An 18,823-nucleotide genomic window follows, 5' to 3' on the forward strand; every position below is an offset into this window, starting at 1 on the left:
TTTCTAGTGCTCCACGGGTTTGCTTTTCACACTGGACCCCTGCCTGTGCCTGCTTGAAATAGAGGGACTGAAAATCAGCATCCTTCAACGTCATGATGCTCCGCCAAGCCCATCTTCCACTGAATTTGCCGAAATACAACTGTCCCTCTTTATGAGGCTCCAGACACTGAACGAGAGGACTGCCACCAACATAGGTGATCTGCTTCCAAACTTCACAGTTGAGCCTGGGGAAATTAGCCCCACACAGAACAATACTGACAGCACCCAGCTACATTCACACCAGTTTTTCTACCTGAAAGGTAACCCAGGAAGGAGCATAGCTGAGAAGGGTTCACAAAGAACCTATTATGCCAAGAAATCTTATTTCCTCTTTTGAGTAAATGATTGCATCATTCGCATGGATTTAAGGAAACCGGCTGGCCTCCCCACTTCCTGACTTAGCAGCATCCTGTCCGGTATCCTTGACCGTGAGGATGGCTTTTGCCCACAGTGAAATGGCATCTGCACGCCATACTGAAGTCCTTACCACCTGAGTCCACTGAGGCCACACCCAGGTACTGTGGAGAAGTGGAGCTGGTGTCCTTGCACTTCTGCTGGTCTCCCCAGGCAGGAATCCATCTGGAAAGTCTGTCTGAAGGACTCCTGCCCATGGCTAAATGACAGTCTGATCAAACGCCCTACCAAGACCATCAGCCTGATGTCTGGCAATGAAAGATGCAGGTTGATAGAGGATATCTAAAGTGACCAGAGCAGAGCAGGAGACAGAGAAAAATCAGCCGTGAGAGCAGGACAGCATGAATTAGAAATAGGAAACAATGCTGAAAGTTGAAAACTACAAGCTGGGCGGTGGTGGTGCATGCTTTTCATCCCAGTACCTGGGAGGCAGAGGCAGGAAGAGCTCTGAGTTCAAGGCCAGCCTGGTCTACAGAGTGAGTTCCAGGACGGCCAGCAATACACAGAGAAACCCTGTCCCAAAAAACAAACAAAACAAACAAACAAAAAGAATAGAGAGACCACATACACTCTCCAGAGCAAAGGGGTCCACAGGCTAACACACAGGCAGGCTCACTGTGCTAGAATAATCAGAGACAAATGAGCGACTTCAACATCAGCTTGAAGAAGTAGAGTTTGGTCTGACAGTGTTAGCAGTGACTCAGAGGAAGACAAAGAAGCCTACAAAAACATCAAGTCAACCAAAGCTGAGAGATGTTATAACTCTTTCTTATTTCCAAGGGCTCTTGTGTAAAAAAGGATTAATTGTATCAGCAAGCACACAATTAAGACTGTAGGGTCAAAACTCACAAGAGAGCTAACTTTGAGTCAATGTACGGAAAAGCTTTTTAGCCATTAAAACCATCTACAAAAGTAATGAACCACCATGTGAAGCAATGAGCTCTCTGGCCCTGGGAGGATAAATTATGATCAGTCAGGAAAAAAAAAACATAACATGATTTCTGCTTCTGGAGAGCAAAGATTAGCTGATTCTTGCACTCCTTTAGCCCTTAAACCCCACCCCCAAAAGAGAGAGAGACCCTGATAGAAACCATGCTTCCCCACCACTAAGGAGAAGGAAGAACTGGCAAAGAGCGCACAAGTTATGATGACCCCAGTCTAAATTACAAATAGCAGCCCTCTATTTCCAGTTTGGGAGATAAAGCTGACAGGGGCTTATTTTTACATATGACATCACACTACTACAGGCACATCTCCTGTTACTCTTGTCACTGGGGTCCAGTGTCAGCAGAAGTTTACAGACTTCAGGAGTCAAGGCAAATAGTAGCGGGAAAGACTACGTTCCTGAAAGCAGACAGCTGAGAAAAGTCTAAAATGACCGTTCGCTCTCCTCGTTTAGCACAACGAGGAAGCAGAAGTGGGAGGATCTGCAGTGAGGGGGGGAGGATCTGCAGTGAGGGGGCTATAAAAAGCTCACCCCGCACCGGGGCAAGAAAGGATGACACCATAGGCCAGCGCAAGATCAGCTTACACTGAATTCTACAGGAAGGTTCCCAGGACCTGGACCGCACACAGAACCAGTGGAAATTTTGTAGAAGGAAAGGAATCAAAGTTTCAGACTCAATCTGAGTTGGGCTCAGGTTTCTGTATAGCGCAATAAATCCTTAATGAGTACATTGGTGATCTCCAGGGATGAGCTTAAGGGAAGAACATGGGGGGTCATATAGCAATAAGACTGAGTCAAAGCCACTCCTGGGACACCTCACATTCCCTTCCCTGAGGGAAGGGTGGCCTGCCTGCCAGCATTCTGGTGGCCTCTCACCTGCAAAGGCCAGGGCATTCAATGCAACTGAGGCAGAGCTTGTCCTGCTATGTGAAACTGGGATGGCAAGTCAGACGTCAGCCCTGAACACCAAGAAATATCACATGAAGCTGTGTACGTGGACAAACATGGAGTTGTCACTTAAAGGCCTCTTAAGACAACTAAACAGAAGAGGAAAACAAGAAAGAAAGGTTGCAATGATGTTGACAAACGCACGAACACTGAGCCTGGACCTCTGTTGAATGCCGCACTGGGACAGTTTGGGAGCCACCATAGAAGACCAAGGTGTAGCATAGCTTTTTGAAAATGCATGAAAGACAGAAAACTTGGTTGGCTATCTTCACAATGCAATGTCTTTCATCAGCCTAGAAGCTAAGTCTGCTCAGCATTGCCAGACCTCAACTTTAAATACAATTAATTGGCCCTTTTTCTTTGTGTTTTTTTTTTTCCTAGCAGTACAGGCACAAATCACAGGTGTCATCTTCATTCTGATTCCGATGGACTCTGACCTGCCAACCACTATCAGGACTGTCCTCATGAACTCGGATCCTGTCCACTGCCATGTATTATGCTGCACTGGCCAAATGCGTGGTTTCTTGGCTTTCCACGGAGTCTCTTTGTAATCAATGCAATGCCTACATTTTCTTTCCTAATAAAGAATAGTTCTTCTATTTATTTTCTGTGCAAATTACAAACCAAACATTTTAAAGTTTTTTAAACAGATTTTGTGGAAGAAGGAGGAGGAAAGGAAGGAGAAGAAGAAGCAAATCTTCTCCTTCAAAACTTCTATTGGTGAATAAAAATTTAAGGCACTGAAAATCATAAGCAATCATTTGTATCATACAGTTATCTTACTTGGAAAATTGAAATGACAACAAAAAGGCTAAGAAAATCAGTCAAATATCTCTTCATCTCCCCCCATACCACGGTGAAATTGCACAGTGTTCAAGACGAATTAGTAGCTCCTGTTTCACCTGCAACACTAATCTATCACTGCTGTGTATCATAAAAGCAAAACTGAACAAGCCAGGCTGGAAATGGAACCCAGGGCTTCGGGCGCGCTAAGCAAGCCCTCTCCCAACAGAGCTCCTGCCCAACTTCCAATACTTTGATATGATAAGAAAAGGAAAAAGCTTCAAGACCAAAGAAGAGGTTTTAGACAAGATATGAAAATATGATCCACAAAAGGAGGAAATAACAAATTGGACCTCATCAAAGCTTACAACTTTCTCCACCAGCGGCTCTGTTAGGAGATTGTAAAAATGAGCTACAGGCTGGAAAAGAATTTGCTACCGTCTTCTACCCCTCACAAGAATAACTTGAAATTGACAGAGGGATTAAGTGTGAGAGCAGAACCCATAACACTCCTAGAAAACAATGTAAGGAAAAAGCACACTGTCATGCTGGGCCTGGCAATTCACCAGAAATTAAGCAACAAAAGCAAAAGTGGACATGAAAAGCTTCTGCCTGGGAAAGAAATAATCAATGAAATCAAAAAGCAACCTCTGGAACAGAGGGAAATTTTTGTAAACATCCATGTGATAAGGAGTAAGATATAAAAATATATTAAGAAACTCATGCAACTCAATAGCAATGGGGGAAAATAAACTGCCATGCTCAAAGACCACAGAAATAACCAAGAGTACATAAGTGTACTCAGTAGCACAAATAACACAACAAGTGCACATTAAAGACACAGAACGATACTACTCCACACCTACTAGGACATTTTGAGAAATAAAGACAAAAGAATTGGTATGAATGTGGCAAAAAGGGAACTCATGCATTTGAGTGGGAATAGAAATTGGTGCAACCCTTACGGAAAGTAATGAAGCTTCCTCGAGAAGTTGAAATGTGAGCACTATAGTATCTAAAAATCCCACTTCTGTATATCCAAAAGCTGTTATCACGTGTTCAATATGATATTATTCACAACAGCCAAGACATGGGAAGAGCCGAAGTGCCCAACAGAAATGAAAAGATAAGCAGTGGTGTGTTTTGATATACACAAAAATATATGTATGTACACACACACACACACACACACACACACACACAAACACACACAGGAAACTACTCAACCACAAAAGGAGGAAAATCTTACCACTGTGACATCATGGATGAAGCTTGCCCACAATGCACTAAGCGAAATAAGCCAAAGCAAACAACTCTCATAAAATCCTTCTTGTGTGACATCTACCACAGTCAATGAAACAAGGAATGGAGCGTTGCCTACTAGGGGTTTGGGGAGAGAAGAAATAGAGAAATGTTTGTCGGAGATGGAAGACATTCTATTTTAAAGCAGGTCTTAAATATTCTATACACAGCAAATGCAGTAATGAGGTGAGGGGACGGCTTACCTGGCAAAGTTATGATAATCCTTTTGAAGTACATATGTTTTTGAAATCACCACTTTATTTTTTAATTTACATAATTTTGCTAATCGTGCTTTAATAAAACTGAGGATGATCTAGAGCCAAGAATAAAATAGCTGCAAAGCACAAATCTGACAAGGAATTTATATACAGAATATATATACAGAATTCTCCAAATGCAATCATTTTTTAATTCCACTAGAAAATGAGTAAGAGACAGTACATAACGTGACAGTTGAACAGAGAGACTACACACATACGATGTTATTATATACACACATGGATGTTATTAGTCGTTAGGGACACACAAGTTAGAAATATGGCTTTGCTACCAACAGCCACCTACTAAGACAAATGAAATTTTAGAATACAGTGAATGAGGGCTGGGGAAGTTGTGATGTAGCAGAACAAATACCTAACTGTCAAGTTCAATTCAAACCATTCGTATACACAAAATAAAGGAAAGATAAGGTAGCTAGGCATAATGATACAAACCTATTGTCCTAGCATTCAAGAAGATGAGGCAGGAGGATCACCACATTAGAGGCCAAGGCTACATAAAGATTTCAAAATTGGCCTATATACTTCATAACAAGAAACTATCTTAAACAAAATAGGGATACCATCCAATGATGGTTACAGAAATTAGATCACTTATACAATCTGGTCAGAAGCAAAATAATACAACTACTTTTTAGAAGAGGGCAGTGATAGTTCCTACAAAGTTAAGTATACATTTATATATGATCTGGAAATCTCACACATCTTCCAAAGAAATGAAATTCATGCCTATTCAGAGTCCTGCATGCAGAGCGGCCTGGTCAATAATCGCCCCAAAGTGCAAACAACCAAAATGCCTCTTCAATAAACTGATAGAGTTCACACACATGCCACAGATCTACCACTCCAGAATAAAAATTAACTACCCATGACTTGAAGGGGTCTCGGGAGCACTATAACTGGAAAAAACTCACATACCATATGATTTAACTTACACGGAATTCTTGAAATGGCAAAATAAGAGAGCTGGAAAGTAGGTTTACAATTACAAGGGTCGGGGTGCGGAAGAGAGACTGGAACTCAGAAAAATGACCGTCAAAACTGTCTGAGGTACCAGAACAATACTTTCTGCATCCTCTTGTGCCACGTGAGGCTACCTGCAACAATCCTTGAGGAGTGATAAAGGGACAAAAGCCACACATGAAAACTATGTCAGCTTCCTAATGTCAGGTCACAGTGTGTAAACCACAGCCACTGGGGAAATGGAGAGATGGGAACACGTAGCCTTAGTATGATCTATGACAAATACCTATAAAGCTATGCGCTTTTGCTTTTCAAAATAAGTTGGGGGAAAAAAAAGAAAGAGAAGCCAAAACCTTCACTCTGCCAGTTCTCCCATGATCACTTCTGAGGCTGTCACTGGCGCAGGTCCCTGGGTTTACTTTGTGCTCCCTCTCTCTAACTGCCTGGATAACTTCAGCTCCATCATGTGTGTGTGTGCACTTTACTAGGGTCCTCAAGTTTCAGGGGAGTCCACCAACTACATCCTCACTCGGCAGAGGGAAACCCCACCCTCAGTTCCATTGAGACGCATGCACAAGAATGATGGGAAAATCCTTCCCCTTTTCTCAAGTTCTGATGCTGGTGAGAGATGTGGTGCTGTGGTCCAGGCAAGTCATTATGTAGGAATTAGGAAGCCACAGCCCAGCAAAGGAAGGAAGTGTGGTGTGGTGGCGAAAACTCAAGCTTCAGTGCCACGGGCCTGGGTTAACTGTTTGTGCCACCCTTACCAAGTCACTTTGCCCTCAGCTATCTGGTCTGTTAACTGTCGGGACTGAAGAAGGCAATTTGCGACGCTTCTCTCTGCTCTCAAGGGAGAGGAGAGGAAAGAGTAAGAGAACATACTTGTGACATGAAAATGGCAGGGGGCTACGAGGAGTAGGGACACATAAGTGAGTATCAGGGACAAGAGAAGGTGAGGAGAAGTGGGGGAGGACAAGACCAGCATAAACTCGTATGTATGAAATGACACAAGGAAACTTGCTTTCTTCTAATGAAAGACTGCAAGAGAGAGAGACTGTGTTGGGTGACAAAGCCAATATTTTATTTTATCTTGAAAGCTTAAAGCACGCAAAACCAGTCAGACAGCATCCCACATGAAGCCATCCCTCCCTGTCACTAGACTTGCAAGGGAAAAGTCCCAAATGAAAAGGAAAGTCTTTGGGAAGTATTACAGAAAGTAGTGACAAGGCATCCTGCCAACCACATCATCACTGTAAATGACCCTTTGCTCAAAACAAACTGGTTCTGTAGGAGAAGGGAGAAAATGTGTTCTCTTATTTGGATGGCTCTGCCCTATTCATTGGTTCCATTCATACATTCGCTCAGTGACAGCTCAGAGCCACTTGGAATGGGGCTGTCCGGCCAGCCACAACTGAAACAAAGACATTTCCTGTGCCTGCTCCTCTGGGGCTGCTCCTGCTGCTGCAAAGAATTTTTATTTCAATCAAGGAAGGAAGCAAAGGATTCTAGGCCTATGAATGAGAAACTGATTCTCCAAAAGAATGGGTGGCAGACATGAGGGTCATTTGGCCCCAAGAGAGAGAAAAACACAATCTCAGGCAACCTACTTGGGAGTTAGTCTCCATTTGATCCTTGCTTTACTTGAAGCAAAGGGACATTTTTTTAAGTTCTTTTCTGACAACTTTTTAAAAATTAATTTATCGACTTTCATGAGACCTAAACTAATTTTGAGTAAAAGAGTAGGAGCGCTGGAAGAAAATCTCAACTACCCACGCCAACTCCTGTTCAAAGGCTTGGTGATTTGAAAGCCAAAACATGAAAGAAAGGACTGGACCGTTCCTTCTGTGCTCCTCAGATCCTCACAGGACCGGCCCTCTCCACCTCCTTCAGGTTCGAAAAAGCCACTTGGGACCAGATAACCAGGGCATACAGGCCTCAGAGACACCAACTGCATCTGAGTACTTGACTTCTAACAAAATTATTTAGAAATGTTCCATTTGGTAAGCCACTTCTCATCAGTGTTTGCTTGAGTCTTTCCAGGCGATTTTATCTGAATGGACTCAGCCCGGTTTATCCCATTTTACGATGGGCAATCTTACATAGCACAGCACGCATACTCTGAGGGCTTATAGCTCGTCAATGATTAGGCTAAGCCCTGCCTACCACTCATGCCACGTCACCATGGCAATCCATGAGTTTGGGAATAGTGTGCCAATTTTTCACATGAAAAAACGAAGATTTAGAGAAGTTGGCAAACCAGTTCAGGTTCGGACACCTGACCCTGGTTGGTCTGACTCCGGCATGCAAACTTAACCAGCATGTTTCTCCTAAAACACCTATCTCTCAAAATGTTATGCCACTTTTTTTTTTTTATCATTAAAAGGAATTCTAGAATCCTCAGTTCAACTTTCAGCTTCAGGAGAAAGTGGACTTTGGCCAAAATCACCTTGCTATCAATATCCCAAACCATGTCCTGGTGAGACAATTTGTCAAGAACAGTATCATAAGAGCACAGCACTCTGGACTTTTCACCACCTCTGTCATTCCCTGAGTACAACAGAAACAGCTCAGTTTTCATACTATGGCCATGAGGAATAACATCAGGAAGACAAGCAGGCAGGGGAAGGGTTGGGGGAGTCGTCCTTCCTCTAAGCTCCCTGCCCCACCATTCCCTGCTTCTACTTTTAGAAGCGTGTGCATCTCACCTCACTGCATTTGACCTCTCCACAGACTGAAGTTTAAGAATCTCCACCTGATCTGAACCTGCCTTCCATGCAGCAACCCGGCCACAAGTCAGCCGTCCAACAGCTACGTGCTCAGTTAAGTTGCTTACTTGCCTATACTTCTTCATCTATAGAGTTAACAGTTTCGCAGGAAAGGGTTAAGTGAGTCACTTATCAAGTCCTCAGAACAACACTCTGCTAGCATTGTTATTGTGGGGTTGGCAGAAGTGTGGTTATCATTATTGGAATAATCACAAAATGGAAGTGGTGTCACTTACATAATTGATCAGTATTTAAGGGCTGTCAAAAAGAACAGCTCTGAATTAACTATTCTAAACTAAGATTATTACTTTTGCTCCATTCTCTAAAATTAAACTTGTTCATATCAGTTTTTGACATCGCTATTTCTGGCACTTAGTTTACCCTGGTGGGATCCTTAGAGACCCCATCAAATGAAATCCGGAGAAATGGTTTTAGTGCCTTTCCAGGGCTGCGGAAAACTCATCAGGACACGCTCCTTAGAATCCTCCAAGAAAGTCACAGCACTCACGTTCTGCAGCGCAGGACTGTCTCCGCTTAGAGTGGAGCGCATGCTGAAGCTGGTTCAGCAGCCTCGGAAGGAAAATTCCACTCCACCTAACTGGAGGAGAATACAGGTCTCCCTGCGAAGTGTGTGTGTATATGTGTGTGTGTGTGGTGTGTATGTGTGTGTTCTGTGTACATGCACATGTGTGTACTATAAGGGAAAACAATCTCTCTTCCAGGCAAGAGTCCAGATTAGGACCTAAGAGACTCGCAAGAAATTGTTAATTTTCCCTCTTGTTTTGAGGAGCCCTGTAGGAAAATGGTGAGCCTACGCTGAGCAGAGGAAGGGTGGTCCATGTTTGAATCCTGCCGCTGGACATATGTACACTTTGGAGTCATTTAACCTCAGAGAGCCTCCCTTTCTTCATCTGCAGAGGGGATACAAGAATACCTTCCTTGCTGGCTTTTAGGAAAGGCTGAAGATGGTAACGCATTTAAAGCACTTAGTCTTAAACAACCACAACACATAGTCATGACTGCTAGTCTCCAATCTGGGGCTTCAGAAGCCCCAGAATATGAGCTTTCCCACTACTTACCTCCTACCAAAGCCTGGATGTGAGACTGGTGTTTACAAAGACTACCCTCTAAAATGTATTCCTGGATAACACATAACCACCAGAAGATGATACACAGTCTGTCCCTCAGTATCTGAGGGGTTTTGGTTCCATGATCTCCATGGATACCAAATTTCACAGATGCCCAGATCTCTTATATAAAATGGCACAGTAGCATATTCTCCCCTTAAACCATCTCTGGGTTATTTATAATAGCTAACACAATGAAAAGGCAGTTGCATAGAGAACACTGACCAAAAAAGGTCTACGCATATTCAATGCAGATATAGCCTTTCTTCTTCCAAGTATTTCTGACCTGCCTTTGGTTGAATCCAGGATAACAGAGTCCACAGATATAGAGGGCCAGCTGTATTTGCATTTAGTCAGCCTGGCTCACTGAAACCTCAAAAGCAGCATGAGAAGGTGCAAACTATACGGGCTCGAGATTCTACAGGGCCCATGGGTAATTTGCAAAATCTTGGCTTCAAGGGTGCCATGGAGCTCTGAGGAAATAGCATGGGCTCTTTGACACTGAATGCCCTGTTATTAAATAGACACAATGATCCTTTAAAAAGCAACTAGTCATGATGAAATGTTTCTGAAGGTGAAATAAAGTATCCAGAGTTTCTAACAGAGAGTGAAATTCTTAGAGGGCACCCAACAATTTTCAGACCGCTTGAGAAACAATTTTATATTTCTGTTTAGCTTTAAAATGTCCTTGATAACAGCCCTAGAAACACCTAAAAGGGGTCTCAACTAAGGGATTTCCCAGATCAGACTTCCTATGGTCATATCTACAGAGCATGGTCTTGACTAAGAGATGCAGGGAGCCCCAGTCCACTGTGAGTGGCACCAGTCCCTAGGCAGGTGGTCCTGGGCTGAAGAGGCTACCTATGCATGGATCTGTTCATGAGTCAACAAGGAATATTCCTCCAGTTTCTGTTTCCAGTTCCTGCCCTAACTTCCTGGGTGATGGACTGTGACCTATGAGCTGAAATAAACCCTTTCCTCCCTTATGTTGCTTTTGCCAGCGTGAGTTCTCACAGCAGCAATGAAAGCAGAACAAGAACCTTATCTACTGTTATTCATATTGCCTCTTATCTAAAGCCACAGTGAAACCATCGCTCTAGAATATAATCCTAATAAAACCTCTGCTCCTTAGTATGCTTTTCCTTTTATGATATGAAATATACAACTATGCTTTTCTTTTCATCTTGACTGCCAGGAATCTCAAGCAAATTCAGTTCAACTCCAGGAACAACGTTGGCCATAATGGTTCTGCGTATTCTGTGGCCTGCTTGGTTTTAATTCCTGTTTTCACCGAAGTTTTACATAATAAAAGCACAAGTCATCGCAAGTCTTTTGTGCAATATGAACAGCTATTAGCTATCCAATTACATAATTCAACCTCAGGGGAAGATAGGAATTTAAGCATTATGAAAAGAGCACCAGGCCTGAGTATTTCTCACATGTGCCCCTCTCCTTGTTTAATTCATTTCATCTTTCAGATCCATATTTACTCATGGAGAGCAGGAGGACTCTCTGAAGACCTCCCAGGATAATGTATGCACACAAGCACACCCTGACCCAATCACGCGCTATGTACAGGACAATTAGTATTAGGTTTCTGATCAAAGCAGAAGAATATTTGAACAAGTGAACCGGCATGAACACAGAGACTATGATGCAACACTGAGGACCCCTGCAGGCAAGCTGAGGGGCTGCACAGTGAGGGGCAGAGGCAACCACCCTTCCGTACCTAACTCTCTAGAATGTTCTAGCAAGATTCTCTGAAGGGAAGAGGCCTGATGAAAACAAGGGTTCTCTCTGGGGAATCAATCCAACTCAAAGAATATTAATTAGTTCACACTTTTAATACAACACATTATTCAGTTATTTTTTATTTATTTTTATTTCATTGGTGTTTTGTCTGTAAGTACGTCTTGTGAGGGTGTTGGATCCTGGAATTACAGACAGTTTTAAGCTGCCATGTGGATCCTGGGAATTGAACCCAGTTCCCCTGGAAGAGCAGTCAGTGTTTGCAACTGCTGAGCCATCTCTCCAGTCCCCATACTGCTTAGTTTTTAGTCTAAACTGATTTACTTGGAAGACAGCACAGATGGATTGCTGCCGAGGGAGCTCACGAGCTGGGTCCCCATGCTCTCTTCATGTCCCTGATAACAAGAAGGAAGATTGCTGTGTGCCTCTAACAACTGTGTGCAAAACATTTACTGCTGTATCCCAAAGTATTTGCATACTATTAATGTCATCCAGAGAGAGTTGGATTTTTTTTCCTTGTCTTTTTAAAGTTAAATTTGGGCTAGAACCAAGCAGCTCTTAATAATAGGGATGGTAGGTGTTTCTCCATTTTTAGAATAATTTGCTGACTTGTCTAGGAATCAAACGTGCCTACAGAATCTCTTAAATCTTCAGTTCAAAACCCCATTGCCCTGACTCACTAATAATTTAGCCTATCTGTTGCTTCAACATGAAGAAGAAAGACAAGGAGTTGCTGCTGTCCTCAAAGGTGATGAAGTAGGAGCTGGAGTTCCTTGCTAATGTACGAATAAAACAAAGGAAGGCAGTATAATAACTAACATGCCCAGAGCCTGATTCCTTGCTGGTACCCTTCGAAGGCATCATAGCTCATTTAAACGTCACAACAGCAACCTCATGCTATATGTCTATCATATCATATCTACACAACACACAAACTAGGATCTAGGAGCTCAGGGTATATAACACAGCAGAGAGATTGCCTAAAATGAAGAAGGCTGTGGATTTGATCCCAAGCACCACATAAACCTGGCCTCTTGGTTCCTGCCTATTAATTCTAGCTCTCTGGAGGCAAAAGTATGAGCATCATAAGGACATCTTCATCTACTGCATAGTGAGTTTCAGACCAGCCTGTGCTATATGAGCTTGTCTAAAAGAAAAAAATGGATTAACAATTAATAAAGAAATCTGAAATCCGACTATGATTCCATAAATATTTCCTTCTTCATCTGTAGAGAAGGGTATGGTGCTGTCTTTAGATCTGCTCCGACTTATGAAGAAAATCAAACACAGTTATAGAGGTGGGTAGGAGGCTATTTCTTCGGGCCACCAGTTCACAAATAATGACATGAAGATTCACTAATTATAAAAGCTAGGCTTGTTCCACTAGCTCTTATAGCTTAAATTAACCCATTTATATTAAACTACAATTTGCCTCATGGCTGTCTACCTTTCTTTCATTCTGTATGTCAGAATCCCTCTAAGGCTCATTGACTTCTCCCAGAACCTCGATTATCTCCTCCTACTTCCTCTAGCTACTAGGAAGTTCCACCTATACTTCCTGCCTGGCTATTGGCTGTTTGGCTCTTTATTAAACCAATCACAGCAATATATCTTCACAGAGTGTAGAAATATCCCACAACAGAGGTAGGTGTCTTTACAGGGTCAAAAGCCTTACTCAGAAGTTATGAGTTCCTTCTGAAGTCTATGTGACTTCTTAACATTCTACTTGGTAGGCTTGGACCGATGTGGGATTCCCCTCTGTAATAAAGAAACTGCTTTGGACCTATAGCAGGGCAGAACTTAGGTAGGCGAGGAAAAATAAACTGAATGCAGGGAGAAAGAAGGGCGGAGTTAGAGAGAAGTCATGTAGCCCCACCAGAGCAAGACAGAACTTTAGCCTGTTAGCCACAGCCACATGGTGATACAGAGATTAATAGAAATGGGCTAAATTAAATGTAAGAGCCAATAAGAAGCTAATGGGCCAAGCAGTGATTTAAATAATATAGTTTCTGTGTGATTATTTTGGGGCTGAGCAGTCGGGAACCAAAAAGCAGCCCTATAGCAGGACAAGCATCACAAGAAGTGACTTCTGCAGGTTCTGGGCTCACGAAAGAAATGGAAACAGCAAAAGGTGCCTGAAAGGCAGATGGGGAAAGGGATGACCCCTGTAATAAGCACAGCGACAGGCAGACTGATAAGCAACGGGAAAGTCCAAGTACAATGTGCTCATGCCCTTCAAGAAGACACAACTGCCATCCAACTGCTGGAATTTTAGCCACAGTGCAAGTTATTACACAGCTATGCTCATCCGTTTCCAAGGCAACTGATCTCCAAAGGAGCCTCTTCTAGGACTCAGTTGACTTTAGGCCAATCCACAGCTGTGATGTCCTAACTTTGAAAACACCAAGCTCTGGAGAAAAGAATCATGGGATCATCCAGGATTCGCCTGCACTTATCACACACTCCTTGTCTTCAGCCTGATCACTCCAGTAATTCAACTTCATGATACGGTATAGAGCAGAGATCCTCCACCTTCCTAAGGCTGCGACACTTTAATACAGTTTCTTATGCTGTGGTGACCCCCAACCATAAAATTATTTCTGTTGCTACTTTATAACTGTAACTTTGTTACTTTTATAAAATCACAAAGTAAATGTTTGATATGCAGGATATCTGATATGTGATTGTGTAGAGGACGTAACCCACAGGTTGAGAACCACTGGTACAGTTAGATGCAGGCCAGAAGTCCAAGGACCTCATCAAAATCCCCACTCCTCCAAAAGAGAAAGCGTGACCCCAGGCAAGGCAACAAGCCTGTGGGAAACTGTGACAACATTTCTTCAGCAGGGATAACTTTTGCAGAGTTATGGAACAATTGGGGTTTTATGTATGGAAGCCTCTCTGGGTTATTTACACAACAAAAGTAAAATGAAATGTTTTTGCAAGGTATGATCAAATTCAGCTTAACTGACTCCCTGAACGGGCTTTGAACTTCACACAAAGGTCTCAGAATAACTTTCAGTTCCATCCAAAATAACTCTGATAGAAAAGTCCGAGCCAGAGCAAAGGGGACAGGGCGGTAGAGAGGCACCGCAGAAAGGGCATGAAAGCGCTCTTGCAAACACGCTCGTCCGGTCAATGACGCCCTCCGGGGGCCTCTTCTGATTTCTTTTCAGGAAAAAACATACTTCCTGATGACAGACTTCAAAAATGCAATGAAACAGAAAACATACTGGCACTCCACATTTTCTCTGTTAGACAAGATATATCACCCATTTCTCTTCTTGGCCTGACGACGACAGAATAAACTAAAGAACAAAAACCCTGGTGTAAATCACAGGGCAGACATGCTTCTATACTTGGGTGATACATGTGTCATGATTCTGGAAGGGCATCACTGAGTGAGCTGCAGCAGGACCAGGGCTTTGTGTCCTCTTGACCTATCACTTGATCCAGATGAGCCACAGATAGGAAAGGTCTGTGGGTGACTTAGCCAGTGCTCCTGATGCTCATCTTTATCTGGAATGCTCTTTCCCTCCATATTCTGTATTTCTGGTTGGTAGAACTGGTGTCCGCAACAGGATGTTTCCTGGCTGCCAACTGAGTATTCTGTCAAAATAGACAAAGCTCACTGTGCACTCGAGAAGGCAAGTTCCTACTTCTCATGCGGATGCCAAAAGCTTTTGCTAGACTCACTGGTCATTTACTGGGAGATGCTTTATTTGACACATCAGATTTTCAGGAAACAGTATTTGTGGAAAAGAAGATTCCAAGTGAGTTGGAGGTCGTTCTGGGGATTTTTAAAAAATTAATGGAAGTTTCTTTTCAAACTAAGTTTAAAATCAGTATTTTAACGTACTGTATGCTTTATGCAATGGACATTTATCATGCACTGGAAATTGTAAATCTTCTCTAACACTGGCCAAAGGGAATGCTATTATTTTCCAAATCAAACTCTTCTCTATTGGGCTCTCCTACACACTCAGTGCGGTGGCCCATCATGAATAACTCTGCTCTGAGTCACCATCTCCCTCCTGGCCCACAGCCTCATCTGGGGTCTTTTCTCTTCCTTAGCTCAACCCTGGCTTTCTCAGAGCATCTGTGCCTAGCCACTTCACTTTAAACAGACTGGCAGAGCAACAACAGTAGACTCTACCATCTACCTCTGTGAGTGTCTTATTAGCAACTACCAGACAATCGTCTCCCTAAGGAAAGCCCGTCTTTAATTTTGCTCACTATCATAACCCCAGCATAACACAGCACTTGGGATGCCTGTGATGAATATTCTAGACAATGATCAAGATCAGTGGTTCTCAACCTGTGGGTCTTGACACCTTTTGGGAGAGTCAAATGATCCCTTCACAAGAGTTGCATATCAGGTATTTACATTATGATTCATAACATTAGTAAAATTGCAGTTATAAAGCAGCAACAAAATAATTTTATGATCAGGGGTCACCACAACATGAGGGTTATAGCATTGGAAAGGCTGAGACCCACTGATCTATATACCCTAGCAAGGCACCTCATACTTCTCACACTGGCGTGATGCTAGGGGTTGCTGGGTCTACGGAGGGGTCCCCCCAGAGTCCTCACAGTAACTTCTGACTTAATTTGTTCAATGGGAATAGGCTGGAGGGTTGAGGACTTTCATGGAGCAGGGAAACATGAGTGACTAAGTCAAGCCATGGGTAAATGAACAAATAAAGGTGGACAGACAGGCACTAACAAAAAACAGACTGATAGGAAAACTATCAGTCCATAGTAAGATCTACCTAAGCTATTTCATCACATCTATTTTATTTATCCCACTTATATTTTTTTCCTAGAGCAAACACAATTACTATCAAAAGAAGATGTATATTAGAACTTCAGTATCTAGGTCTAAAAGATTTCTGGGTTAAACTTGGAGGAAAGAAAGGCTCCTTCATACATTCTTGTTAGCATCAGTATCGCTCTACCTACGGTAAAAGTAAAGAACTGGTGGCAACACCCCAACCGCGTTTAGATGTACATAGTGCTCCCCCTAAATTTCATTCATTCAAGCACAGAATTGTCCAAGAGCCTAAGCCAACCTCTTTCACAATCACTGTAGTGAAGGGTCCCTAGCCTATGCTCTGAGTCACAAAGACGCTGATCGGCCTCTCAGCAATCCATTCACGAACTGTATAAGGTTGATTCACCCACCTCTGTGAACTTCAGAGCCCTCAAGACCAGAGGGAGGTCGTTGCCCTCATGATTTTCATGAGTGAAATTAAGATGGTGGACTTTCAGCTATTGAATTGGTACCTAGAAAATAGTTTGTATTCAATAAACATTGTTATTATCAGCAAGCTATTGTCAGTGAAATTCAGGTCATTCTATACACAGATTCACTCATCCTTTCTTATAATCCTCCCTTGAATACGGAGAAAAAGAGGACAGATATATCTGTGTGTATAGCTGATATACACAAACTGACTCATGAAATGTAAGCAGTAAACTATCCTGGCCGACCATCAACAGTGACAAGGTTAAGATTTCCTGGAAGTGACAAGTTTTCACTACTCATGGAGCAAATAATCCACCCAAAATGCTCATCCACAATATCCACTGCCAAGTATGAAGGTTGTTGATCTCTGTCGGGAGCCAATACATATCTCCCAAAAATTAAGCAATTCACTTAGCTTGCATCTTACTGGTCAGGACTGAGTCCTGTGGCAATCCCTTAGTCATCCAGAAATCTGGGGAACCAAGAATTTTTCTTGGCACATTTTTACTATGAACGAATTTGGGGTTCTGAAATTAAGGAAGAAGATAAAACGTGGTTGAGAGGCAAACTAGGAAACAGTCCTCCAAAATGGGCTTTAATGGTCAGCTTACATCAGCATTATTTCATCTTAAGAAGAGATAGGCACTATGGTAGAAGCCTCTTAGCTTCATCGCCTGCCATGGGGGTCCATTCCTGAATGAAGAGGTAGTCAAAACAGCCAGCGCCTCTCCATCCCTGTTCTAACTCAGGACACATTCCTGCTCCCTGAGAGTCAGCTCGGGTGATTAGGAGACTGTCTATAAATCCCCCACCAATCATGGCATGATTGCCAAACTGTTATAGATATCTGATTGTACCATTGTCCCCTATAAGCCATCAGTTTTTAAGACACTGTCACCCTTCAAGCCCTTGACCCTGGGTTACACACGGACAGGAGTGCTTTGTAAATATTTCTAGGATTTGCTCTAAGTGGGTTAGACTGAACTGAATTGAACTGTGTTGTACTGTACTGAAAAGTAGGCTTGGGGATCTGGCCGCCTCTCTTTTTTTCCCTATTATAGTGGCTAACAGGGTGACTGCCCCAGAACCATGAAGGATGATGACAAGCCCACAAGCTTACAGTTCATACAAATAGATCATGTATCAATGAGCTCATGCACTAGCTCGGCTCCCTGGCCAAGAAGGAGACACAAAGCACAGCCTAGCTTGCATTAGCTAGCTTCCTCCTCTCAGGGGAACCATGGAAAAAGGAGTCAAGGTTTTGTTTATCTAACAAAAAAATCTGAGGAAATATTTTTTTCACTTAAGAAAATGTCAAATTAGTGAAAGTGACAAAAATAAATAAAAACCTACCACATACTCAAAAGAGTTGCACAATTGCCTGAAAGCAAAACTGTAATTGCCAATGTGCTGGCATTTGGCACAGGGTTCAGGATCTCAAGGAAGCAAGCCACTCTTTTATGAACACTAAACAGAAATGTCACAAACAGCTTTTGATTATACTTTGATTGTCACAGTCTATAGGAATGAACTAACATATGGTGTTTTTAAAATAAACTACTAACCACATCCAGTGGTTTCAATTAAAGAATGGTTCACTGCCTACAAAAATTCCCCTAGTGCCAGCTGTCTTCCCAAAAAAGTCCCATTGCCTCACTCTGACTTTCCACTGTCATCAGGCAGATTGCCAAGTGGTGTGGACGCTCAGGACAGCAGCGCGGCAGTGTGAACCGTGAACACCTTGCTGCTCATCGAAGCCTCCTATACAGAGCGTAAATTGAATTGTAGGGTTAAATTCAACGACCTGCTAGAGGATTACAGTAGTCTCTTTTTTAACCAGCGCTAGGGACCAAATCCAGAACCTCATGCAGACCAGGCAAGTACCAGCACGGACCAGGGAAGACCTAGAGGATATTTTAAAAAGCCAAGGTTCTTTATCATATAGTATGCTGCTGGTCCTAACTCAAAAAATTCCAAGTACTAAGAAAAGCATAGCCATAAGGCAGGCCCTAGCTCATAATAGCAGAAAGGTTTTACTGCTGACTTTTAAATCAGCACAAATAAATAATAAAGTGTAAGAATAAAGGAGTTAGTAACACACTCACTATAATAATTTCATAATCACAGCAAAGACAAACTATTTCTAGAAATCTTCGGGTAAGGCTATTCGAAACTGGGTTGAAGTAACAATGTCTAGGCCTGGTTAGTCTATGGGACTCTGGTTTTCAGGAGGAAGGTATGGGGCCCGGGCGCCCAGT

General features: G+C 42.7%; 1 protein-coding gene across 4 annotated transcripts in view; it reads right to left on the reverse strand.

The window, feature by feature from the left end:
• Nucleotides 1–18,823, reverse strand: part of Slc4a4 (solute carrier family 4 member 4) — a 331,040-nt gene that overhangs the window by 235,876 nt on the left and 76,341 nt on the right. The window lies entirely within an intron of this gene.

This window comes from Microtus oregoni, unplaced genomic scaffold (genome assembly GCF_018167655.1).
Source record: "Microtus oregoni isolate MIOR12 unplaced genomic scaffold, Mior012 000021F_ref0000039, whole genome shotgun sequence".
Classification (NCBI taxonomy): domain Eukaryota; kingdom Metazoa; phylum Chordata; class Mammalia; order Rodentia; family Cricetidae; genus Microtus; species Microtus oregoni.